This window comes from Amblyomma americanum, chromosome 9 (genome assembly GCF_052857255.1).
Source record: "Amblyomma americanum isolate KBUSLIRL-KWMA chromosome 9, ASM5285725v1, whole genome shotgun sequence".
In the NCBI taxonomy this organism is placed as follows: domain Eukaryota; kingdom Metazoa; phylum Arthropoda; class Arachnida; order Ixodida; family Ixodidae; genus Amblyomma; species Amblyomma americanum.
Window position 1 is genome coordinate 142,936,867 of NC_135505.1, and position 25,819 is coordinate 142,962,685.

Genomic DNA, 25,819 nt, shown 5'->3' on the forward strand with positions numbered 1-25,819 from the left:
GGCCGGCCCGGATAACGTTCTCTTTAGCCAAGAAGAGAATGCCAGACTTTTAGGTTGCACATGCTACGACGACAACGTTAATCACGACTTAGGTACGAATGTAAACAAAAACCGATTTTGTGACAGCAAAGGCAACGTTGTAGGCTGCGTGCTAGGCCGTAGCGAAGACGGGTTAATTTGTTAATTTCACCCCGTGCAGAGAAGTCGATCTACTGAAGACGGTTAGTAGGGCACAAAGTTGCCAACTAGAGCAGCTGCCCACTATACATATGTATGACATATGTATGAAGTGCAGAGTCCAAGGGGTTTCATTCTGGACCACGATGTGTTGCCCGTTCTTGCATCACCAGAGTTGGTAATCCACTGCCCTTCCAAGACTTAGACCCACAATTGCTACAAGAAGCCCACTGCACGGAAGGAATAGTTTCTGAGCTAGTTGGTGGTTCATGATGCAAGGGAACTACAGCCGACAAAAAAACGTTACACCGTAAAAAAGACACGCAAGGCTGACTAACAACTGGGCTTTATTGTAGGAAAAAAGTTGGTAGGGACACTTAAGCTCTGCCTTAAACATATATCGCGATAGCGTAATGGGTAAATTCTCTTATATGCAGAAAGTCATTGTTTACTTCCCATTCATAGATCCCTGAGAGCCCTCAACCACTCCTGGTGCAGTGGTGCAGCGGTTAAGCGACGTCAGGCGCGCCAGGGTGCTCTTCCCGAGCAACCAATCATCAATTTAACCGCCCTGCAGCGGTAGGCAGTTTGCTCCTTACCCTGCGGAAACATTGTGATGACGCCGCAAGGTCACGTGACCTAGGTGGCCCACATGCCTCCTCGGTTGCCTTCTGGGCGCCGACTGCCAGAGCAACGCCCGCGATTTTCCGCTCACAACGCCGACACCGGAATTTTTTTTTTTGAGAACGGTGCTTTTAACACTATCGCGTTAAAAGTTAAAAAGGCAAATATAGTATAGTGGAACGAGGGAGAGGAGGGTAACAGTAAAAAGCTCAGCTGTTAGTCAGCCATGTGTATGTGTCTTCTCTTTACTGTGTGGCGTTTACTTGTCGGCCCGCAGTTCCCTTGCCTATTACACGGCTTAGGAGCATTCCCCATTGGGCTCAACTTTTGACAAGGGCTGTTTGTGTGGGCACAATATGAACTGCGAAACTCCTAAATCCACCCCTCACCAAAAACGCATCCTGTGCTTTCATTGCCCACGGTTTTAGTAAAGAGCGTATATATTTAGGAAACAAGGCAGAGCGACTGCCACGACCTCTTTCCAACATAACGCGCTTTCGCCGCGGGGAAGAGGGCACGAGCGCACCAATCCGCATACACGTAAACATAACACACAAATGCGGATACGAATGCGGTTCACACAACACACAGGGATCGCCGCCGCGTCGGCGGCTCCTGGGGCAAAGGGGCGCCCGACAGTCTGGCAGCGGCCTCCCCATTTGCCCCCAGCCGCATTTCTAGCAGGGACCGCACGGTCGTAATGTAAAGCGACAAAGACGACGCGCTAATATGGCCAGGGCTACACCGCCGCGGGCATTGAGAGGCGCCACGGCCAGGCGCCCGCCGCGAAGGAGCATTTCGGTTATTGCCGCGGTCACGATAATGGGCCGGCGGCTGGCAATGAAATGGGATCTCTGGAAGAGCCTATCTAGGCGGCAACGACACTTTAAGCGACATCCTGCAGTTTCGGACTCCGAGTTCGACGAACGCCGAACCTTACGCTGGCACCGAAAGAGATAGCTGGAAAGTGCGCTTAGGCGAAAACTACCCTCGGGTTAACGAACAGGAAAAGCAAAGTACTCGGGTCCTGAGCGAAGTTTACACTCATTGCAATACTCAGTGACGAAAGTTCTGTAGTGGATACAGTACAGAAGCTCTGGGCGGATGCAACGTCTGCAGTGAAGCTCCCCAGGCATTCACGGCCCATTCTCATGAACCTGCTAGAATCACAATGTAGGGATGGGACTATCCCCTCTCATCTGCCACTCCCTGCATTGTCAGGACTATCCCTGAAAATGGAGGGAGGGGATTATCTCCTTTCATCTGCCACTCCCTGCATTGTCAGGACTATCCCTGAAAATGGAGGGAGGGGATTATCCCCTCTCATCTGCCACTCCCTGCATTGTCAGGACTATACCTGAAAATGGAGGGAGGGGACCATCCCCTTTCATCTGCCCCTTCCTCCATTGTCAGGACTATCCCTGAAAATGGAGGGAGGGGATCATCCCCTTTCATTTGCCACTCCCTGCATTGTCAGGACTATCCCTGAAAATGGAGGGAGGGGACAATCCCCTTTCATCTGCCACTCCCTGCATTGTCAGGACTATCCCTGACAATAGAGGGAGGGGATTTTCCCCTTTCATCTGCCACTCCCTGCACTGTAAGGACTATCTCTGACAATGGATGGGAGGGGATTATCCCTTTTCATCTGCAACTCCCTGCATTGTCATGCTAGTAGGCTCACGAGAATTCGCGGACGCCATTGGCTGGAAAGGGATATTTTGACGAGGAAAAGCAGCTTCGCTCTTGAGTTGTATCCAACTATAAAAGTGTCAGTTGAGTGAATTGCACCATATGGTGCAAGAGCAAGTTTTATGAGGCGCTGCCACGAACATTATAAATTAGTGTGGGGCAGCTTTGTTGTTTAGAACCGATCCCAGCTGGAGGCCTTCACGCTTCGAAGGCTTTCATTCATGCCACCGTCAAGGAATCCCTATAGGCAGGAGACTACTGGAGGTTGAATGTTACGGTGTAATCGAAGTAAGCAGAAAAAAACTGCGTTTTGGGACTCGTAAATTGCTAGCCATCTGCTGCTGGACCAGTTCTGCACGGGGAGGCCGTAATGAGTTTTCTTGTGGCTCATCACCATCATCATCATCATCAGCCTGACTACACCCAATGCAGGGCAAAGTCCTCTCCCATGTCTCCCCAATTAACCCTGTCCTTTGCAAGCTGCGCCCACCTAATGGCTGCAAACTTCCTAATCTCATCCGCCCACCCAGCCTTCTGCCGCCCCTGTTACGCCTGCCTTCTCTTATAATCCACTCCGTTACCCTTAAGGACCAGCAGTTATCTTGCCTTCGCATTACATGCCCTGCCCAAGCCCATTTCTTTCTCTTGATTTCGACTAGGATGTCATTAACCCGTGTTTGTTCCCTCACCCACTCTGCCCGCTTTCGATCTCTTAACGTTACACTTATCCTTTTTCTTTCCATGGCTCGCTGCGTTGTCCTTAACATAAGCTGAACCCTTTTCGTTGGCCTCCACGTTTCTGCCCCGTAGGTGAGCACCGGTAAAATACAGGTGTGCACTTTTCTCCTGAGGGATATTGGTAACCTGCTATTCATGATCTGAGAGAACCTGCCATATGCACTCCTCCCCATTCTTATCCCTCTAGTTATTTTCCTCTCACGATCCGGATCAGCTCTTACTACCTGCCCTAAGTAGACATTTTTTGCCACTTCCAGCACCTAGCTGCCAAATGTGAGCTGCTGTTCCCTTGCTAGACTGTTGAACATTCTTGTGGCTATGTCGGGGCTAATCCAATACTCTATCGCGGAAAATGATGATTACGGGTAAATAGGTCAGTGCATATCTATATACATGTTTCAATGGTTATTTGAGAGCTTTGCAGTCAGACAGAGTAAGACAGAAATAACGCTTTGCAGTCAGATAGCAGGGGGCGGCAGAAAGTTAGGTGGGTAGATGTTGCTAAGAAGTTCGCGGGGATACTGTGGCCGCAGCTGGCAAAGGACATGGTTAATTGCATAGACATGGAAGAGGCCTTTGCTCAGCAGTGGGCGTAGTCAGGCTGATGATGATGACTATGGATATTTAGAAAGTCTATGGCTGCTGGGTTCGAAGAAAGCGCCAGCGGCAGCTGACGGCGAGCTTTTTCGGGACATGCAAGAGGATTCCCAGAGGGTGTGTCCGTGGAAATGCTGTCGCCCAACACGCACGCTACGGAATGCCTCGCCTAGAGGTCGGAATTCGCTGGCTCCAGAGAGCGTGTGCGTACGCGCGTGCCAGCGAGAATGTTTACGCTTAAGTCGGCACACGCCTTCCTTGCGCAAGTCGGGCGCGCGCTGACGACGATATGAAGTCACTCGTCGCGGGCAGATGCATCGAGTTGCCTCTACGCTGCTCAGACGGGATACTTCAGTCGAAGGCCCCGGCTTCCCTGAGCTCGGGGGGGGGGGGGGGGGTGAAGCAGCAGACAATCCATTCTGGAAGAATTCGCGGGAGACTTAAGCTCTGCCGATACACAAAAATTAGTACATACCAAATTTTTGTGAACCCGCCGCGGTGGCTGAGTGGTTAGGGCACTGGGCGACTGACCCGGAGTACCCACCGAGTTTGAATACGGCCGCGGCGGCCGCGTTTCGATGGAGGCGAAACGCTAAGGCGCCCCCGTGTGCTGTGCGATGTCAGCGCACGTTAAAGGTCCGCAGGTGGTCGAAATTATTCCGGAGCCCTCCACTACGACACCTCTTTGGCTCCCTCCTTTATCTCTTCCCTTACAGCATTTCAGGTGTCAATTTTCATTTTCTAATTCTTGAATTATGATATATTACCCGCCGCGGTGGCTCGGTGGTTAGAGCGCTCGGCTACTGATCCGGAGTTCCCGGGTTCGAACCCGACCGCGGCGGCTGCGTTTTTATGGAGGCAAAACGCTAAGGCGCCCGTGTGCTGTGCGATGTCAGTGCACGTTAAAGATTCCCCAGGTGGTCGAAATTATTCCGGAGCCCTCCACTACGGCACCACTTTCTTCTTTCACTCCCTCCTTTATCCCTTCCCTTACCGCGCGGTTCAGGTGTCCAACGATATACGAGGCAGATACTGCGCCATTTTCTTTCCCCAAAATACAAATTATTATTATTATTATTATCTTTAACGTGCACTGACATCGCACAGTGCACGGGCCTCTAGAATTTCGCCTCCATCGAAATTCGACCTCCGCGGCCGTAATCGAACCGGCGTCTTTCGGGTCAGCTGCCGAGCGCCATAATCACTGAGCCACCGCGACGGCTGGGCATTTGTTTGAATTTTGCGAAGTACTCTGGTTTGAGGGATGGTGAGATTTCATTTCATTTATTTTACCCTCAGGGCTTTCGCATTACAGAAAGGGTCGGGCGCCGGAAGACTAATGAAATTTTCTATATGCTGTGTGCAGTATTCTTTCCGGGTGCTTTTGAGAGTATATTTCTCGTCACTCGTTGCTGGGCTGACCCAGGAGATCACATGAGCCCGGCTATGAAAGTCGCGGGTGATCTGATTACAGCCAGCTTATTTCCGGAGATAAGAAAGCCGGCGAGACTGTGCATGGTGCACAAGGCGACGCCTGTTGCAGTACAAGCGTTCCATCGTTGGAGGGGGTCTAGTAATTTGAGACCTGAATAGTATAAAATTATTTCATCTCACACCACAGCTAACGCTCAAATCTTTGCGTTAGACACTCGTAACCATCCTGTCAGTTTTCTTCAGTTCCCCATTTCGATTAAGGGGCGGCCGAATTAACGTCGGGTAGATACGGTACAGTCTGGCAAAAACGAAACCAGCTACCTTTCTTCTTTCACTCCCTCCTTTATCCCTTCCCTTACGGCGCGGCTCGGGTCACCACCGAGATATGTGAGACCGTTACTGCGCCATTTCCTTTAACCGAAAACCAATTTTCATTTTCAGTTTTAAAAAGCCGGAAAATATTAATTGATGATTGGTTTTTGGGGAAAGGAAATGGCGCCGCATGTCTCATATATCGTTGGACACCTGAACTGCGCCGTAAGGGAAGGGATAAAGGAGGGAGTGAAAGAAGAAAGGAAGAAAGAGGCGCCTTAGTGGAGGGCTCCGGAATAATTTCGACCACCTGGGGATCTTTAACGTGCACTGACATCGTACAGCACACGGGCGCCTTAGCGTTTCGCCTCCACCGAAACGCAACCGCCGCGGTCGGGTTCGAACCCGGAAACTCCAGACCAGTAGCCGAGGGCCCTAACCACTGAGCCACCGCGGCGGGTTAAAAAAGGCGGCACAGGAGTCCGCGCAATCACGTGCGGCTCGAATTTACCGCACCCCTTGAATACGGCGCTCTGGCAGCGGTTGTCGCGGCCCCTTCAAAGAGGCGGCCTCTAAATGCTCTTTATTTATGCACTAAGTGCCAAGCGCCCCCCCCCCCCCCCCCCCTTTCCCGTTGTTGCATTTGGGTTGCAAGCCCCAAGGGTAGCGTTGGCCTGGCGGCCTGGGGCAAAGCTGGAAACATTCGAAGGTCCCGGCAAAGGATGAGTCGACTGGCAACAGAACAACTTGTTTATTCTGGCATCTCAAAAGAGCAGCCGGTCAGGGCGACCACGTTACTCGCAGGAAGAAATCGGAGTCTCTCGTTGGCGTCCGGGGCAGCCCCCTTTATACCCACGGAGTCGAGGGCAAGAGGGAACGGCTTGGGAAGAGTAATCCGATACGGCGACGCTTGAACATGTTCAGGCGTGACGGGCGCGTCCGCCAGGCCGGCGCCGGTCAGACCTCCTCGCCTCCCAGTTGGAGAGCTCCTCTCCCCGGCTGCCGCGCTTTGACAAGCGTGGGCAAAACATGCACACACACAAACACGCACGCACGACGACACGTGGCACTGAAACCTGCCTGGACGCGCTTGGCGGGAGGCGTTGCGGCAGCGATGAACGAAGCCGCGGCATCCGGTGCATCCGCGCCGGCTATACCGCGCGCTGTAGGCGAGACGTAACAGACCGCCCCGCCGGGAGAAGGAGATCCCGATGGTCAGGGGACTGCATCCGCTGTCCAGAGGGATGTCGCTCGATGATGCTCATAATCGAAACCGGTGGTCCCTCGACGTTGCTTGAGCGCAGCGCACAGAGAAGGCCTCGTTCTCAGGTTCAGGTTCATACAGGGCACTGCAAAGTGACTTCGGGAGAGTTGCCATTTTTGTGCTCGTTCCCAGCAAGCGTTAGAACTACGCCGAAACGCAACCGCTCAGTCAGCAAGCACGAGACAACCCTCACTAAGCTCTGCCAGGCTCTTTCCCCTTTTATACTACTGCCTAGTTCCTTACAGTAGTCAAGCAGCACTCAGAACGCGTCCACAAATTGGAAAATTGCACTAGAAAGCACATAATCACTTTGAAACACTAAACAAAAGCAATATGTTAAAAATCCTGCCTCAGGAAGAAAACATCAGTAACCAACAACTTTGAGGCGGATTCCTACGTTAGGGGCTTCGACTTAAGCCATCGGCGTTACCGTTGAGACTCCCCTTTTTGTAACGCACCTCAAAGGAATATTGTTGCAAAGCGAGGCTCCAGCGCAGGAGGCGGCCATTTTTGGGAGAGATGTTCTGCAGCCATTGGAGAGGGCAGTGATCCGTCTCAATGATAAACCTCGAGCCGGCTAGGTAGCATGACAATTTCTGAACGGCCCACACGAGACACGCACACTCTTTCTCGGTGGCGCTGTACGCCTGCTCACGACAGGTCAGCTTACGACTAGCATACAGGACGGGGTGTTCCACTTCTCCATTGTCCCTTTGGCACAGTACAACGCCCATGCCTCGCTCACTAGCATCGCACTGAACAACGAACCCTTTGGTATAGTCTGGCGATCGTAGCACAGGCTGGCTTGTTAGGGCGCTCTTTAGGGCGCTAAAAGCTCTTTCCTTTGTCTCGCTCCAGACGACTGTTTGGGGCTCTGTTTTTCTTAGAGCATCCGTCAGGGGAGCCGCGATATCGGAGTACCTGGGGATGTACCTCTGATAGTAGCCGGCGACACCCAAGAACGACCGAATATCGGTCTTCGTGCGCGGTTGCGGGAAGTCTCGCACAGCGGCCACCTTTATTTCAGAGGGGCGGCGACGACCCTGTCCAATCACGTGACCGAGGTAGACTACCTCGGCCTGTGCTAATTGGCACTTGGGAGCCTTGACTGTCAAGCCCGCTTCGCGCAGGCGGGTTAGCACTGCCCGCAAGTGTGCCATATGCTCAGACCAGGATGCGGAGAATATCGCTACGTCGTCTAAATACGGTAAAGCAAATTCTTCCTGTCCCCGCAACACTTTGTCCATGAGGCTTGAAAAGCAGTATGGCGCGTTCTTCAAACCAAAACTCAAAACTTTAGGACGGAATGTTCCCATTGGTGAAATGAACGCCGCATACCTACTAGCCTCCTCTGTAAGTGGAACCTGCCAATAACCCCTGACAAGATCTAGGGTGGAAATAAACTGAGCGCTACTAACTTTCTCAAGGCGCTCCTCGATGTTAGGGATCGGATAAATTTGATCCTTAGTGATAGAATTAAGCCTGCGGTAGTCGACGCAAGGACGAGGTTCCTTGCCCGGTACCTCAACTAAAATCAAGGGGGAGGTATAATCACTCTCACCCGCCTCAATAACACCGAGCTGTAGCATTTTCTTTACCTCAGCCTCCATAATATCGCGCTGGCGGGGTGACACCCGGTACGCCTTGGATCGTACTGGCTCTGGGGAGGTAAGTTCTATATTATGAGTAAGGACAGAAGTCCTACCAGGCCTCTCAGAGAACTGACCTTGAAACTCTTGTAAGAGTTGGTGTAGTTCGGTTTTCTGCTCAGGCGACAGCGGTGCTTTAATGATTAAGTCACTAATGACCTGATCAGTGTCTTTCCTGTTCGTCACTGAGCCTAGTCCCGGAAGCTCGACCGGAAGCTCTTCTAACTTTCCCTTGTCGGGCCTTTCCTCTCCAGTACCTGGTGCCTTCAACGCTACAGGCTCAATTTTATCCAGTTCTGACGTGCTCGGAATATCAGCTTGCTGCGCCTCCGACCCTTTCTCATTGTTCGACAACGTCGGCCCCGCAACTACCGCCTTTGCAGCGAGCTCCCGAACTCTCGATCTGGTTAAGGCCTGAACGCTAGCCTCACCAAACAAAAGCCCCTTCTCGCGCAGGAGGTGATCGGACCTGTTCGAAAATAGGTACGGGTACTGGGGGGGCAGCATAGATGACACTACGGCCTCCGTCTCAAGTGCTCCGAAAGGTCCTTCAATAAGAACTTTTGCTACGGGCAGACACACGCTGTGAGCTTCCACGGCTTGCTTGATCCATGCGCACTCGCCCGTGAACATATCGGGTTCTACGTAAGAGGAGTGAACTACATCCATTGTAGCTGCGGAATCACGAAGCACTCGGCACTCTTTCCCGTTCACGAGGAAGTCTCGCATGTAAGGCTCGAGAAGCTTCATGTTCTCGTCAGTGCTACATAATGACAAACACACGACTTCTCTTTTTGTTTCTGGACACTGCGCCGAAAAGTGACCCGGCTTCTGGCACGTATAACACACGCGCGCTTGCCTCCTCTCGAACCGCTTTCTGCGTTCGGCTTCGGCTGCCGCCGTCTCCTTACGTTCGGTCGGACTGCTTTCACTCGCATCCGCACTACGCGTGTCCCCCCTTGCTCTCATGGGTGTGAACTTCGGCCTCTCAGACTTGGAGCCAAATTCACCCTTTTGACCGTCCTTAGCTCCGCGAGCCCGACGCGTCACAAACTCCTCGGCTAGCTCGGCGGCTTTAGCCACTGTACTAACGTCTGGCCTATCCAAGACCCAGTACCGCACGTTCTCAGGTAACCGACTATAAAACTGTTCCAGCCCGAAACACTGCAGAATTTTCTCGTGGTCACCAAACGCTTTCTCTTCTTTGAGCCACTCCTGCATGTTTGACATAAGCCTGTAGGCAAACTCTGTATATGACTCATTTCTGCCTTTTTCATTTTCCCGAAACTTCCGACGGAACGCCTCCGCTGACAGCCTGTACTTTTTTAGCAGACTCGATTTCACTTGGTCGAAATCCTCTGCCTCCTCTCTCTTCAAGCGAGCGACTACGTCGGCCGCCTCGCCGGGTAACAAAGTGAGCAAGCGCTGTGGCCACGTTTCCCGAGAGAACCCCTGCTTCTCGCACGTTCGCTCAAAGTTAACCAGGAACAAACCAATGTCCTCTCCAAGCTTAAACGGCCGCATCAGGTCAGTCATTTTGAACGATACCCGTTCTCCTGCACCGTGTGCCTGACTTCCATTACGAGCGCGTTCCATCTCTACCTCGAGACGCTTCATTTCTAAAGCGTGGTCGCGCTCTTCTTTCTCTTTTTGCTCTTTACGTTCGCGCTCCTCTTTCTCTTTTTGTTCTTTCCGTTCGCGCTCGTCTTTCTCTTTTTGCTCTTTACGTTCGCGCTCGTTTTTCTCTTTTTCTTTTTGTTCCCTCTCCTCAATGGTCTCAAGGCATTCCGACAGCTCGTCATCCTCAGCCTCCAACTCAAGAATAGCCCTTAGCAGTTCTGGTTTTCTGAGTTTGTCTGAGACATCCAGACCCAACTCTCTTGCAAGCTCCAGCAATTTCGGTTTGCGCAACGACTTCAAATCCATGGCTGCTCCGAATGCTGCTTTCTCTACTGCCTACTATTGTCTTGCCGCAAACTAACCCGGCAGCAACGACAACCCAATTACCAGCTCTGTTTCTGACACTAACAAAAGCCTGGCAAAACTCAGAAGAAGAAAGTCCCGCACTCACCGAACCTCGCAGCCAAGAATTCAGCGCAGTCGTTCCGCTGCAGGCAACCAGTCATCACACAGGGCTCGTTGCACTGCTCCCGGATGGTCGTTGTGCTGCTCAGCATACAGTTGACCGCATATCTTCGCTGCTGGCCTCCGTTGTCGGGATCCCACCGCTGCCACCAGTTGTTGCATTTGGGTTGCAAGCCCCAAGGGTAGCGTTGGCCTGGCGGCCTGGGGCAAAGCTGGAAACATTCGAAGGTCCCGGCAAAGGATGAGTCGACTGGCAACAGAACAACTTGTTTATTCTGGCATCTCAAAAGAGCAGCCGGTCAGGGCGACCACGTTACTCGCAGGAAGAAATCGGAGTCTCTCGTTGGCGTCCGGGGCAGCCCCCTTTATACCCACGGAGTCGAGGGCAAGAGGGAACGGCTTGGGAAGAGTAATCCGATACGGCGACGCTTGAACATGTTCAGGCGTGACGGGCGCGTCCGCCAGGCCGGCGCCGGTCAGACCTCCTCGCCTCCCAGTTGGAGAGCTCCTCTCCCCGGCTGCCGCGCTTTGACAAGCGTGGGCAAAACATGCACACACACAAACACGCACGCACGACGACACGTGGCACTGAAACCTGCCTGGACGCGCTTGGCGGGAGGCGTTGCGGCAGCGATGAACGAAGCCGCGGCATCCGGTGCATCCGCGCCGGCTATACCGCGCGCTGTAGGCGAGACGTAACACCGTTCCTTTATTACAGCCAGATGAAACAGCGCGCGCTCCATCTCTTTTCATCCCGGAACGAGGGTCTGTGTGGCTCGGAAACGTGAGCCGGACGTATGATGCGCGTTGTCTTCACGGAAAATTCCCCCACACAGCGTCTTACAAGTAAACAGATAAAATGGCAGAGAAACGTGAAAGAAACAAGTGCGAAGAAGTTCAGTGCCACCGGGTGCCTTCTCCCTGAGTCACGTATACGCTTAGATTATACATCTCACGACCCTCCAGCGGTACAGCTCATGATTCTCAGAACTTTCATGAGCCTTTCAAGTCACGAGTTTGGTAAAAGCGGCGCCGCGCTTTACATCAACACAATCATCACCCCAACCACGTCCCCGCCGCGGTGACTCAGTGGTTAGGGCGCTCGACTACTGATCCGGAGTTCCCGGGTTCGAACCCGACCGCGGTGGCTGCGTTTTTATGGAGGAAAAACACTAAGGCGCCCGTGTGCTGTGCGATGCCAGTGCACGTTAAAGATCCCCAGGTGGCCGAAATTATTCCGGAGCCCTCCACTACGGCAGCTCTTTCTTCCTTTCTTCTTTCATTCCTTCCTTTATCCCTCCCCTTACAGCACGGTTCAGGTGTCCAACGATAAATGAGACGGATACTGCGCAATTTCCTTCCCCAAAAACCAATTATTATTATTTATGGCATCAAGACTGCCAGATTAAAGGCCCTCGTTGAACTGTCCTGCAGACTAAAAAATAACCGAAAGGAATATATACATGCGGTGATCGCGAATGGGCGCAGAGCTTGAATGCATGTTATCTTCGACTATTACACCTCACCTCAAGAAGAGTCGTATTCTTACAAAGTGAACCTATGTTTTGGAACTAACACAGGCCCAGCGAAATGCAAAGTTAACAACTCTGAATACTGCTCGGGTGGATGGATGATCGCTTGAATGTTAAACACCACCGGGTGGTGGAAATTATTCCGGATCCCTTCAATGCGATTCAATGCGATCTTTTCTCTTTTATTCCCACTTTCCTCCGTTCCTTCACGACGTGGTTGAGGTGCCCATCGGGAACTGAGACAATTACCGTGTTTTTTTTCATTTCCTGGTAACCAATAAGTTTCATACGCTAACCTGCGGAAACTGGCCGAGAGAAAATAAGTCCCGATGAGAGAAAGGTGCAGTAGCTTTGTTACTGTCGGCGGACACTTCAACTGCACCGTCGGGTAAGGGATGAAGAAGGGACTTTTGAAAGAGGGGGTTGAAAGAGGGCTTATTTTTAGGTTCCGTAACTCGAGAGCGCGAATAGAAAAACGACCGTTCATGAACGCAAGCAAACACGGTATCTAAGAAACTCAACATACAAAACAAAGAAGACAAGAACAAACAGCGCAAATATCGCGTGAAATACCTCGCACGTATATGCCGCACTAACTTACGCTCGTTACGACCGCCGAGCGAATGTCACCCTGACGACGTTCTGACAACTAGGACGTAAGTAAATCGAAAACAAAACAAAGGGAGAAACAAAACAACAAGCAACCCGCACAGTGAGTTCATAGTTTTCGTTGGAAGGCGAAGGTATACTAACTAGCTCAACTTTCTGCCTAGTTACTGTCTCTGCCATTTTTAAAAAAGGGCCACTTGCCTCTTTAAGTCTGTGCTAGCTTTCACAGGGCAGATGTTTCAAAAGGCGGAAATCGTTCCACCGTGAATAGGCTGTCTCGTTTATACGTCGCAGTCAGCAACAACTATGAGCCAGAGGCACTTTTTTATGAGACGAGTCTTTAAAGGCAACAATTCATCAACAACAGCCTAACTAGGAGCAGTGCAGGGCGAAGGCCTCTACCATGTCTCCCTAATTAGTACTTTCATGTGCCAGCTGCGGACACCTTATACTTTAAGCTTCCTCAGTTCAGCCACCCAGATGACTAACTGACGTCCCCTGCTACGTTTTCCTTCTCTGGGAATGCAATCTATTACCCTTAATCACGGTGTTGAAGTACGTCTAGCACCGTGCCCTTAACGACCATCAGTTGTCTTGCCTTCGCATTACATGCCCTGCCCATGCCCATTTCTTCTTCTTGAATTGCGCTATAGGTATTGACAAGTGCAAATCAAGTTTCAGACACAACAGAAAGAATGAACCAGCTGTCGTCACGCAGCTTCTACCTCCACATCCGGGGCTCCAACTAATCGGCGTAGACCGAAGTGGCGAATTTCAGCCTACGTGAACCTGGGTCTCTTCGGTTTATCCACAGCACTAGAAGTCGGCACTGATATACAGATAACTTCCATCGCATCACCCATAAGTGCATGAAGCTTTCGCAAGCCAGACGTTTCAAGCTTTCAAAAGATGCTTAACCATCTTAGAGTAAAAACATTCATGACAGTAACAACATCGGAACTAATCATCGAGGGTGTATCAAAATGCTTTTGCACAATTTTCGCATCAGATGCCTGACCTTCCCGTCATTCTTTTTTTCTTTCAAGCAAATGGTGCCAGGGGCATTATGACGGTAAATGCAAACTTTGCAAGAGACACGCAAACATGACCCACATGATATGGACACGTACAGTCTTTGTCAGAAATATAACCAGCCCAAGGGGTTTGCTTCCAAGCCGTGCAGCAGTGCTCTTTAGCACTTATGACAGTCCTAAGCTTTGGACGGTTGAGGACTTAAGTTCCTACCGCCTTCGTGAGATTAGTGTCCCTGAGTATGCAAGAGGAGCCGCACTGCAGGGCTCAGAAGCAGACCCATTGTGGTGTATACTTTTGACAAAGACTGTACACACTAAGAAATAATAATAATAATTGGTTTTTGGGGAAAGGAAATGGCGCAGTATCTGTCTCAAATATCGTTGGACACCTGAACCGCGCCGTAAGGAAAGGGATAAAGGAGGGAGTGAAAGAAGAAAGGAAGAAGGAGGTGCTGCGTAGTGGAGGGCTCCGGAATAATTTCGACCACCTGGGGATCTTTAACATGCACTGAAATCGCACAGCACACGGGCGCCTTAGCGTTCTTCCTCCATAAAGAACGCAGCCGCCGCGGTCGGTTTCGAACTCGGGAACTCCGGATCAGTAGTCGAGCGCCCTAACCGCTGAGCCACCGCGGCGGGTACACATACTAAGAAAACAATTAAGGAATAATTAGAAACAAAGAAACATGGGAGGCTCTGATGCTCGGCTCGGACCCAAATAAGCAAAAAGAAGCCATCAATCAAGTCCAGGCAGCCGCCAGGTCAAAAGGAACCCTGGCTGACCCCTAGCCTTGGAGGTTAAAACCTCCTAGAATTTGATTGAACAAATAGTTTTTTTCTCTCTCTCTCTCGTGTACACCTGGAATAAAAAGCTCATGGGACGTTGCCACTAACTTGACATTTAAAAAAGAAGCAGCTTTTGGCTGGTGAAGCTGATGCTACTTATTCATTATTATTTGCCTCCTCTGTTACGATGCGCACGACGTCACCATTCTGCCACTCGTGATTTCACTGTGTTCGGACTACTCAGCGCGGCGCGTTGCATTGACGTCATGTGTGACGCCATTTCAATGCTCACCAATCAGTGTTGCGTGGTGTTACGACGCCAACGCCGCTAAATCGGTAAACGCGCCCTTTACAGCTCGCGCTGTAAAACGGCTGAAGTGTATTCAGGACCTACCAAAAATTAATCATGACTCACGGATATATACTTTTCGTCGAGGGAAGATTTCTGATTAAAAACTAACAAGGCTCATGGGACCTGAAATCATCAAACCGTTATTAAAGATTTTCACAGCGAAGTAGGAATCACTCCCGGTCAGTCACCTTTGCGTCGGGGAATCAGTGTACGGTCGCTGACATTTCCCTGTCACACGACTGTCGAGACATTTCAGGCGGCGACAGAGGAAGGGAGGTACGTGTACGCTTGTGACAGCACAGTTGCTGAATTTTAATCTCAGCAGCGACACCTGTCTTGGCTCAGCCAATGAACCTCGTTTATCGTAATCCACTTCTGAGGCAACGTTCGGCTATCTCTTCTACAGAAGACATTGTGAAACAGACTAAACACAAAACAAGACTCTCACAGTTTGTGCCAAATTGTAGTCTTGCATACCTCGTCTGCTTCGCGTCGTCTACTTTGCACCAAATGTTGCGCCAACTTTCGGAGTGCTTCGCCACCCGGCTCAAAGCCCAACGCCTTAATAGACGCCTCTAGCCTCTCCCTCATCACTCTCCTCTGAATACTCCTGCCTCCTACGGCGTCTTTAAACAAATACGTATTACAACCTACACCATTTACATCGCCTACACCCAACACTTTACGAATACAAATGTTCACCCTAACACATACCACATGGACATGCTCACAAAAGCCCCACCGTCTAAAGCCGCGTAATGCGGCCCTGGCATTGTGGGAGGTGAAGCTGAACAGCGCGGGCCTCGACGACCAGGCAGCTCTCCTCATCGCCAAATGGTAGGCAGAAGCCTCCGGAGCCCCGGACTGAGGGCCTGGCCACATGGGCCCGGCCACCATCCTCTTCAATAAACGTTCACTCACTCACTCACTCACTCACTCACTCACTCACTCACTCACTCACTCACTCACTCACTCACTCACTCACTCACTCACTCACTCACTCACTCACTCACTCACTCACTCACTCACTCACTCACTCACTCACTCACTCACTCACTCACTCACTCACTCACTCACTCACTCACTCACTCACTCACTCCCCGCTTTCTCAGGCGGTCTAGTTGCGCGAGCTGGACAGGAGGTCCCCAGGCTAAGAAAAATTAGTACAAATTACTGCATGAATTTCGAGAAAGCACATCGATCAAGATTTGGTCACATCATATTATGATGTTTTACATGACGGATAAAAATCCACTGGCGTAAGGCTTAAGTTGGTCACGTGATGTTACAACCTCGCAGTGTTTTCTGCAAATGACGTCAGCGACATTCGGAAAACCCTAGTGATGCAGCCGTCGTTCTGATAGCGATATGGCATACAATAGCCGGAGAGCAAAACTGGAGATGAACTAGACCCAGGAGCTACGATCGGCGCACTTAGGCATCTGCTCGCAGCTGTTGACACGGAATGCGCACTCATCCACATCATTCGCCTGCCGTCGTATTCCAGGATCGAACCAGAGCGCGGCGGCGGCCGTGCTTCGATGGACTCGGTCGAAATGCAAAAGGAGCCCCAGTGCTGTTTTTTTTTGGTTTTTTTTGGGGGGGGGGAAAGGAAATGGCGCAGTATCTGTCTCATACATCGTTGGACACCTGAACCGCGCCGTAATGGAAGGGATAAAGAAGGGAGTGACAGAAGAAAGGAAGAATAGGTGCCGTAGTGGAGGGCTCCGGAATAATTTCGACCCCCTGGGGATCTTTAACGTGCACTGACATCGCACAGCACACGGATGCCTTAGCGTTTTCCCTCCATAAAAACGCAGCCGCCGCGGTCGGGTTCGAACCCGAGAACTCCGGATCAGTAGTCGAGCGCCCTAACCACTGAGCCACCGCGGCGGGGCTCCTGTGATGTGCAAGTTAGAGAGAGAGGCACCGTAGTGGAGGGCTCCGGAATAATTTCAACCACGCGGGAATCTAACTTGCACACCGTGGTGGAGGGCTCCGGAATAATTTCAACAACGCGGGAATCTAACTTGCACATCCTGTGATGTGCAAGTTAGATTCCCGCGTGGTTGAAATTATTCCGGAGCCCTCCACTACGGTGCCTCTCTCTCTCTTCTTTCACTCTCAACTTCCTCAGTTCCCGCACGGCGTGGTTTAGGAGTCCATCAAGAACTGATGAAATTGCTGCGTCATTTCATTTCCTCCAAAACCACTAACAATTCCTGGTCAGAAGCGCTATACATATAAAGAGTTCGTATAAGATTAATTAAACGCTTTTAACACTGCGATGAAGCAATCTTCACTGTCGGGAATTTTATGTATACCTTTTAGCGCGCGGAGACTGAACTGCTAGATTTTAAATGCAAATAGTTTGATTTGAATCAAATGCAATTCACTTCACTTGAGGTGAGTTAAAAAGACATGCCTGTTAAGCTACATCCTGTCTGCACATAGCGCACACCATGCCGCCCCAAGCGCAGATTTTTTTTTTCTGCAAGCACCGCAAAGGTTTCGTCGAGACCGCGCCGATGTTGTTCATAATTATTACTGTGCATTCAAAGAATACAAATAACACATGAGCTGCGCTAAAAAAATGCCAGGGAGCCCTTTTCGTGAACAAGGATCAGGCTTCACTGACGACTCAGACAACGTGGCTCAACTCCACTGGGCAACCAATTAAGCAGTAACCGCATGAAGCGAAAATTCGCGGCGACACGCCGCGCGATGGCATCGCGAGATGGGCTGAGGGCCGCCGAAGCACTGTCGCTCATCGCGTCGCCCAGGTTCTGGGTTTGCAAGAAATTTCGCCCATCGCCCGGAAGTGCCGTGCGAGACTAGCCAATGACGGTAGGCCTTGCGGGTGAGAAACTTCCGATCCGTCTTGTGCGCGAAAGTCGATCTTTTTTTTTTTTTTTCAGCGGACTTTCCGCGCGGAGCAACAACCGACGCACCCCTCACCATGGCAGCTATGCTTACTAATGAAGTTCAAAAGTAAAGGGTGTTGTGGGTATGTCCTACACGCACTATAAGTCGCGAAAGCGCAGGAATGTCTCCTGGCGCCTCATCGCAGCGTCCCTCGGGCGCAGTTTTCTGCGTCACGTGACTTTGTCTAGACTAAAAATAAAATTATCTATGTATATTTTTCAATGTTTTATTGTGTTTTATCTTGTATGAAGCCTTAAGAGCGTTGTTATACGCGTTAATTGACGCAATATGACTGAACGCTGAAGCGGCCGCAATCGAGCAACACTGAAAACGCGCCGCTCCGACGCCGAGTCCCGTCGCTTCGTGCGGTTTGCGCAAACGACAGCGATGGGCGACGCCGGCGTCATCGCGCGACGTATCGCGAAGGTATATCGCCTCATGCGGTTACCGCTTTACTCCGCCTCGGACGAGCGCACTCTCTCCCGCTTCTGTGATGAGGAAAATTTGGAACGCACCTGCCTGTAATAACGCTCACAGCGGGGCTAATCAAACTACAGCTGTCCCTCCTGCGGAGTAACCGAAAATAGCCCCGATTTCACAGCGCGATACTCAAGCTGACTGATCTTTTCGGCCTACAGCTGTCACTTGACTCCCCCTCCCCACCATTTCCTGTCGCAGTGCATATCGGCATGCACGGCGACACAGTCCTTATCTTCCAAGCCGGTCAATGGCTTCGAAACAATACCTTTTTCTGCCCATGAAACAACGCGGCTCACAAAATACCCTCCCCGGATAACACTGTCACACCATAAACATCGAAACGGATATCGTGAGAGACTGGCAGACATTGTCGTAATTAGTTTAGTTTATGGGGGTTTAACGTCCCAAAGCGACTCAGGCTATAAGGGACACTGTAGTGAAGGTCTCCGGAAATTTCAACCATCTCGGGTTCTCTAACGTGCACTGACATCGCACTGTACATGGGCCTCCGCAGTTCACGGGTTCGAACCCGACCGCGGCGGCTGCGTTTTTATGGAGGAAAAACGCTGAGGCACCCGTGTGCTGTGCGATGCCAGTGCACGTTAAAGATCCCCAGGTGGTCGAAATTATTCCGGAGCCCTCCACTACGGCACCTCTTTCTTCCTTTCTTCTTTCACTCCCTCCTTTATCCCTTCTCTTAAGGCGCGGTTCAGGTGTCCAACGATATATGAGACAGATACTGCGCCATTTTCTTTCCCCTAAAACAATTATTATTATTAAAATAATAATAATTGGTTAATGATATGTTCATGAACATATCATTTTCTAGCTTAAATTAAATATCGTACAGTCTTCATAAAGAGCAGTGAGAGCGCCGAAACCGAAAAAGGTCATAAGCCAACCGCCGCGGTGGCTCAGTGCCTATATGTATGGTCCTGAAAGACCTGTAAAAGGTGCGGGTTCGATCCCGGCCGCGGCTGTCGAATTTCGATCGAGGCGAAATTCTAGAGGCCTGTGTGCTGTGCGATGTCAGTGCACGCTGAGGAACCCCTGGTTGTCGAAATTTCCGGAGCCCTTCACTACGGCGTACCTCATAGCCTGAGTCGCATTGAGACGTTAAAGCCCCATAAACAAAACTAATCTAAACTGTATGCAGCAAACAATAAAAGAGTCATGGCACAATGCCTTAAACAAAAGGGCAATTTCAAGCCAGCAAGCACGCGCATGCGCACACACATACACGTGCATATGTGTATAGACGAAGCGGGTGTCTTCTCAGTAATTTGTGAACAATAAATACGCGAGTTGCGAAAAACGCAGATTTTCTGGAAGCCACCGTACTGATCCGGAGGTTCCGTGTTCGAACCCGACCGCGGCGGCTGCGTTTTTATGGAGGAAAAACGCTAAGGCGCCCGTGTGCTGTGCGATGTCAGTGCACGTTAAAGATCCCCAGGTGGTCGAAATTATTGCGGAGCCCTCCACTACGGCACCTCTCTCTTCCTTTCTTCTTTCACTCCCTCCTTTACCCTTCCCTTACGGCGCGGTTCAGGTGTCCAACGATATATGAGACAGATACTGCGCCATTTCCTTTCCCTCCAAAACCAAAACCAATTATTGGAAGCCACCGGATGTAACCTGAAAAAAAAAAAAAAAACGGCAGCCAACTCTGCACAGCTCTTGTCATTTTCAGGAAGTCTGCCCTAACGCATCGGAAATGCATCGCTTTTCAGCGACACGTATGGCCCGCAAACTTTCGACGCCGGGTGTTCATTTCCTAGACAAGCATGCGGTCTATAGATAAGGACGAACACTTGTAAATGTTTATATGCTGTCGACGTATGCTTCAGAAAAAACATGCGACTTTAGTGTGCGGCTTCTCTTTGTATACTCAGCGGGCATGTTATTTATTGCAACTTTCGCGAAGCCTGCGTTGTGTGTAATGGGAAAAAAGACGCACGAATGCCTGCTTTCATTAACCAAGAAGAAACAAAGTCACTGGCTTCCTAAAATAAGAACAGGAAAAAAAAGGTAAAGAAAAAGCATTTGGCAGTGCTCTTCGATGCGTTCTCTCTATACGTGCCAGTGTATATATGAAAACAAAACAAGTCTAGAAATACCGCCAAATTTTCGCAGTGCTAATTCCCACCTCATGTAACTTGTTTCTACCGGGTGACTTCTTTGCACAGCGCTCCCATGCCAAATTTTCGGGCTAGTAACAGTCAGCCATTATACACTCCTCTACCCGTAGTCACTCCGATCTGATACCAGCGGGGACAAAGGAAGAAAATAAAACAATGTCTCATACATAACAAATACCGAAACCAAAAGAGTAAGTTCGACAAAACAATACTACACCTGAGTTGAAACAGGCCTTATCTAAAGGTTGAGGACAACATGTTACAGATTGAAGTGGTACTGATGACTTTTCTGTCCGATCGATTCCATCATGAACGATCCAGGGAAACAAGTAAAGAGCAATAGTATTCGCTCGGTAGGTAAGCTAACTTGTTTCTTTCTTTTGGGGGAGGGATCACTCCTTACGTAGAAGAAAGCTCAGAGTCCTCATGTATGTACTGCTGTGACCATTGCAGCGCTTCGAAAATATTTAGATCTTACAAAACCCTCTTCCGTTTGGAAAGGGGCGCCCGGTCAGAATGTACAAGAAAATGCTTCCCTGAGTGAGCGAAAACCTGGTGCGCCCTCTTAACCTGCTAAGCTCCACATTACAAAAAGAAAATCTGAATTGAAGCTCTTAAATCCCGAAGTGACACGTTTACTATAAGGGGACGCCGTAGTGGAGGGCTCCGGATTAATTCAGACCACGAATATTTTTTGACCTGCGCCGACATCGCACAGCACACTGGCGTTGTTGTCATTCGCCTCCATCAAAAATACGAACGGCGAGGCCGGGATTCAAACCCGCGACCTTGGAATCAGCAACCGAACGACGAAACCACTCAGCCACCGCGGCGGGCACTGTATTAAAAGGAACAGTATGAAGTATCTTTAACTCATTTTTTTTTCTTGTGAGAATTCAATTCTTCGGCTGTGTGTGCCTGTGTTGACGTTAATTGGGCATAAAAATTTGCATCTATCGCTGAAATAATCGGAGTTGCAAACGAAACGCCTTTTTTGCCGCCTCATGATTCCCACTTGGACACTTGATCATAGCATCGAGATAATCGTGGACTCCGTGACTGCCGGAAAAAAACCGGGCGATCTAATATATGCGCATCGAAAACAAGTACTGACGTCATCGAAGCTCGCTTGTGACAACAGCCGGTGGCGGCGATAACTGCATTTCGTTTCTATAGGCCTCTTTTTTTTTTAGCTTATAAAATAAAGTTTAGTTTTCAGGAAAGACAGAAAGCGATAATCGATCAATCTAAGCCAAAGTCAGTTTTGTCTCCAGTGCACGTTTGTGAACAGACTGGGCACAGGACAGGGGGGGCCGCAAAACACGAGAAAGATGCACGAGCTATTCCCGCCTGGTGATAAGGTGACGCCAATCCGCGTGGCACAGTTGGCAAAACAAAATAAAAAACTTGTAATCTCCGCAGGAATATTTATAGTCTCCAAGCTGTCCTCACACATGAGGTAGCAACGCAAAGGTCGACACCCTGACACAACCGACGCGCATGAAGCCTCCACGCTTTTTTATCTGCCCAACAATGCCAACAAATCGGCAGCTCCAGCAGAAATACAAAGGTGACCGCACGCAGCTGTGCTAAGTCCGACAGTCGTCCCAATGTAAACGGGGCGATGACAGAAAGGCGGGAAGGTATGCGCGTGGCGAGGCTAAACGAACGCCTACGTCGTCACGTATGCAAAGCGTGTATAACGTCCAGGAAGACAAGGACACACGGCAAAGAATTGACGACGGGCAAGGAAAGACGACTCAACAACACACCTTTTCGAGCGGGGGTATAAAATCCATTAAATAAAAACAAATAAAAGCGAAGCAGAATCCTGGTGATTACATCACCACAGCGTGTGCTTTGCACCGGAAGCAGCAGCAAAAAATGCCATCGTTTTCCATCCCTGACATCTGAAAAGCCCGAATGACTAACGCAGTGAAGTACTAAAGCAAGAAGAGGAAAACCATGTACGGCTACGGCGGCTGTACAGCTGGCGTTACCAATGCACGTGCCGATTTCACGATGAGGATGCCATGATTGGTCGGAATTAAAACATTTTCCACAGCGAATCCCGACGGCCAAATCGAGGTCAAGGTCAAGGCTCGACCCAATTAGAGGCCCTTCTTCATGTGCGAGGAGCATGAAGATTTTGGCCTGTGGTTTAGGTGACGCCAGCTGCACAGCTCCCGAAACACTGGGTAGTTTTCGAGAAATAAGGCACACAGGATCACAGGATGTATATATATATATATATATATATATATATATATATATATATATATATATATATATATATATATATATATATATATATATATATATACACTGAGAGCCAGTTCGCATAACGCGCAAATCAAAACCAGCAGAAGTCATTTTCGCCATTAACTATCCAAAGACATCACTTGAAGCGCTTACCGGTTATCTGAGTAACTGTCGAAGCGCAGCGGTTGACCCTCGTTGGCTCAACAGCGCAAAACGGAATGCCCCAGTACACAACACCAGACAGAACACAGATGACTCGTCGCCACAAACACTCGAACGTCCACTAACCGCAATGCCAAAGTGGAGAAGACAAAGCCGCATGCAGCAGATAAGAAAGGGCCACTCACCGCTACACGCGGAACGAAAAAAGGGAAGAGGGGGCAAGAGAAGCAGATAACGGGTCGTCCAGGAGACTGCATAAAGATAAACGTATGCTCTGACAGTGACGCTGAAGTGTGACATACGGAGGTAGGCAATAAAGGTAGTCAGGCGCAAAACCTCCCCTTCGAATTCAGTCTCTGCGTCATCTGTCAGCAGGTAATTTACAGCAAAGCTACCACAATTCGGGAATCGTTCAGCCCTAAACGTTCGGAGACGTTTAGCTCAGAGCGTTCAGCCTTCATTCTGTTCAACGCTCAGCCTCCAGCTTTGAGCATTTAGCATTCCCCCTACTGCGATCAGGAGCATTCAGCCCAGCCTCAGAGAATGGACGAAAGCTCACTTCAGCACAATGGCAAACCGCAAGACGTCTCGTGTGTACATACGGCACTAAAGGCGCAGACGCACAATAAGACAGCGGAAATCCAGAGGCAAATCAGCAATTCTTCGATCTGAGGAACTCCCGACGCTGACAAATCAGCGCGGAGCCTGAGAGGCCTGTCAAAGCGCCAGTAGTGATATGCGGGGACTATCGATTATGATATCATTGTTTATATTGCGACATAAGTAACTAAACTTTAACGCGAAGCTCAATGAAGATAGTTTGGCTCCATTGTTGAGAAGAGAAAAAAAAAATCGACACAAAACATGCGCTGCTCCAACGTACAGTATACCTGAATGCATGAGTATGGTGTTGAAATGAATGATTCAGAACATTGCGGTATTTTAAACTGCGCTATATATCGTCACAGCCTCCAATGTAAATATATATTGTAAATTGGTTGTTGCGGAAAGAAAATGGCGCAGTAGTGTCTCACATATCGGCGGACACTTGAACCGCACCGCAAGGAAAGGAATAAAGGATGGAGTGAAAGAAGAAAGGAAGAAAGAGGTGTCGTAGTGGAGGGCTCCGGAATTATTTCGACCACCTGGGTTCGAACCCGACCGCGGCGGCTGCGTTTTTATGGAGGAAAAACGCTAAGGCACCCGTGTGCTGTGCGATGTCAGTGCACGTTAAAGATCCCCAGGTGGTCGAAATTATTCCGGAGCCCTCCACTACGGCACCTCCTCTTCATTTCCTCTTTCACTCCCTCCCTTTTCCCGTCCCTTACGGCGCGGTTCAGGTGTCCAACGATATATGAGACAGATACTGCACCATTTCCTTTCCCCAAAAACCAATTATTATTAATTATATTTAACGTGCACTGACGTCGCGCAGCACACGGGCGCCTTTTGCGTTTCGCCTGCATCGAAATGCGGCCGCCGCGGTCGGGTTCGAACCCGGCTTCGAACTCCGGCTGAATAGACGAGCGCACTGACCACTGAGCCATCGCGTGGGGTACGACCTCACACATGGTATAGTTCCCTGGCGACATTATTGTTGAGGAAAAAACTAAACCAAGTAAAAGAAAGCCTGGCGGTAACCCCCAGTCGTGGCTGGCATTTGAAGCGTGGAAAAACAAAAAAGAAATCAAGAAGGATATAGCAGCGTTTCGTCGCAGCTAGGTTTCGTCACAGCCTCTCGGAAGTTTCTGGAAATACAACCGCCGCTGTCGCAGCTGCCACTGCAAGGCGATCGTTTCCTCGTCTTTCTGCGGCGACAGCCGCGAAGCGTGCTCGAAACACTCTGCCGAGGCGGACTATGCACGTATTTTGATTAATTCGCCGAAAATGAAATAAAAACCCATTGTTTCAGAAGACAAGTACAGGGATTTTGAACAACCTCACAAGAACGCCGCCGTCATACTTCGATTAAGAAGAAAACAGGATCCTCAAGCTGCGGTTGCACACTAAGTCGGCTCCCTGCTGCGTCTGGAAAGGAAATGACGCAGTAAAATTGGTTTTAGTTTTTGGGGAAAGGAAATGTCGCAGTATCTGTCTCACATATCGGCGGACACTTGAACCGCGTCTTAATGGAAGGTATAAAAAAGGAGGGAGTGAAAGAAGAAAGGAAGAAAGAGGTGTCGTATAGTGGAGGGCTCCGGAATAATTTAGACCACCTGGGGATCTTTAACGTGCACTGACATCGCACAGCACAGGGCACCTTTGCGTTTCGCCTCCATCGAAACGCAGTCACCGCAGACGGGATCGAACCCGAGAACTCCGGATCAGTAGCCGAGCGCTCTAACCACCGAGTCACCGCGGCGGGTGATCGAGGTTGAAGTTTTCTGTTTTTCGACTTAGAGCGATGAAAATTGATAGACTGGCTTCAAATAGCAGCAAACAGTCAGATATAAAGTTTCACAATTATATCTTCAGTAGGTTTTGTTTTATCATTGTTTATATGTTGTTCACATGTTGCCTGCTCGTGGAAAGCCTAGCATGACAACAAAACGGGCTACGGGTCTGTAGGTGCTTTTAATATTCTCTATGAAGTGTGGTGTGAATCAAGACTCTCCTAGTCTTTTTTTACAATTTCTCTAAAGGAGACAGCGTGCACGTTCTCTTTATGTTTAGAATGTACCATGTTCTAATTACTGTGTAATAAAGCATGTGGGCCTAAAACGGTAAATCTGAGACTGTCTCGAAGCAAACCACATTTCAATAATTACAAAAAGAAACCGGATAAAAATCCACGCACCCATTGCTGTGCTGTTTTCCACGAACACTGTGATAAACTCAAAGCAAACTTTCGAGAAAACAAGCCTGAAAGTTCTAAACAAATCTGTGTGTAGATGCCGACGCATATATTTATTTGGAGCACTTAGACTGTTTTTCGGTGAAATATTTCAGTAAAACACAGAAAGAGTG

The 25,819-nt window shown here is 49.8% G+C and overlaps 1 protein-coding gene across 7 annotated transcripts in view; it reads right to left on the minus strand.

Moving 5' to 3' along the window:
- Positions 1 to 25,819, minus strand: part of Pld (Phospholipase D) — a 101,530-nt gene that overhangs the window by 45,201 nt on the left and 30,510 nt on the right. The window contains exon 1 of one of the 7 annotated variants that reach the window (XM_077637844.1): positions 22,844 to 22,981. The exons of the other annotated variants lie outside the window; for them this stretch is intronic. The gene's annotated coding sequence lies outside the window, so the exon portion shown is untranslated. Of the gene's footprint in view, positions 1 to 22,843; positions 22,982 to 25,819 lie in introns of those variants that run through there. 7 annotated transcript variants of the gene reach the window in all.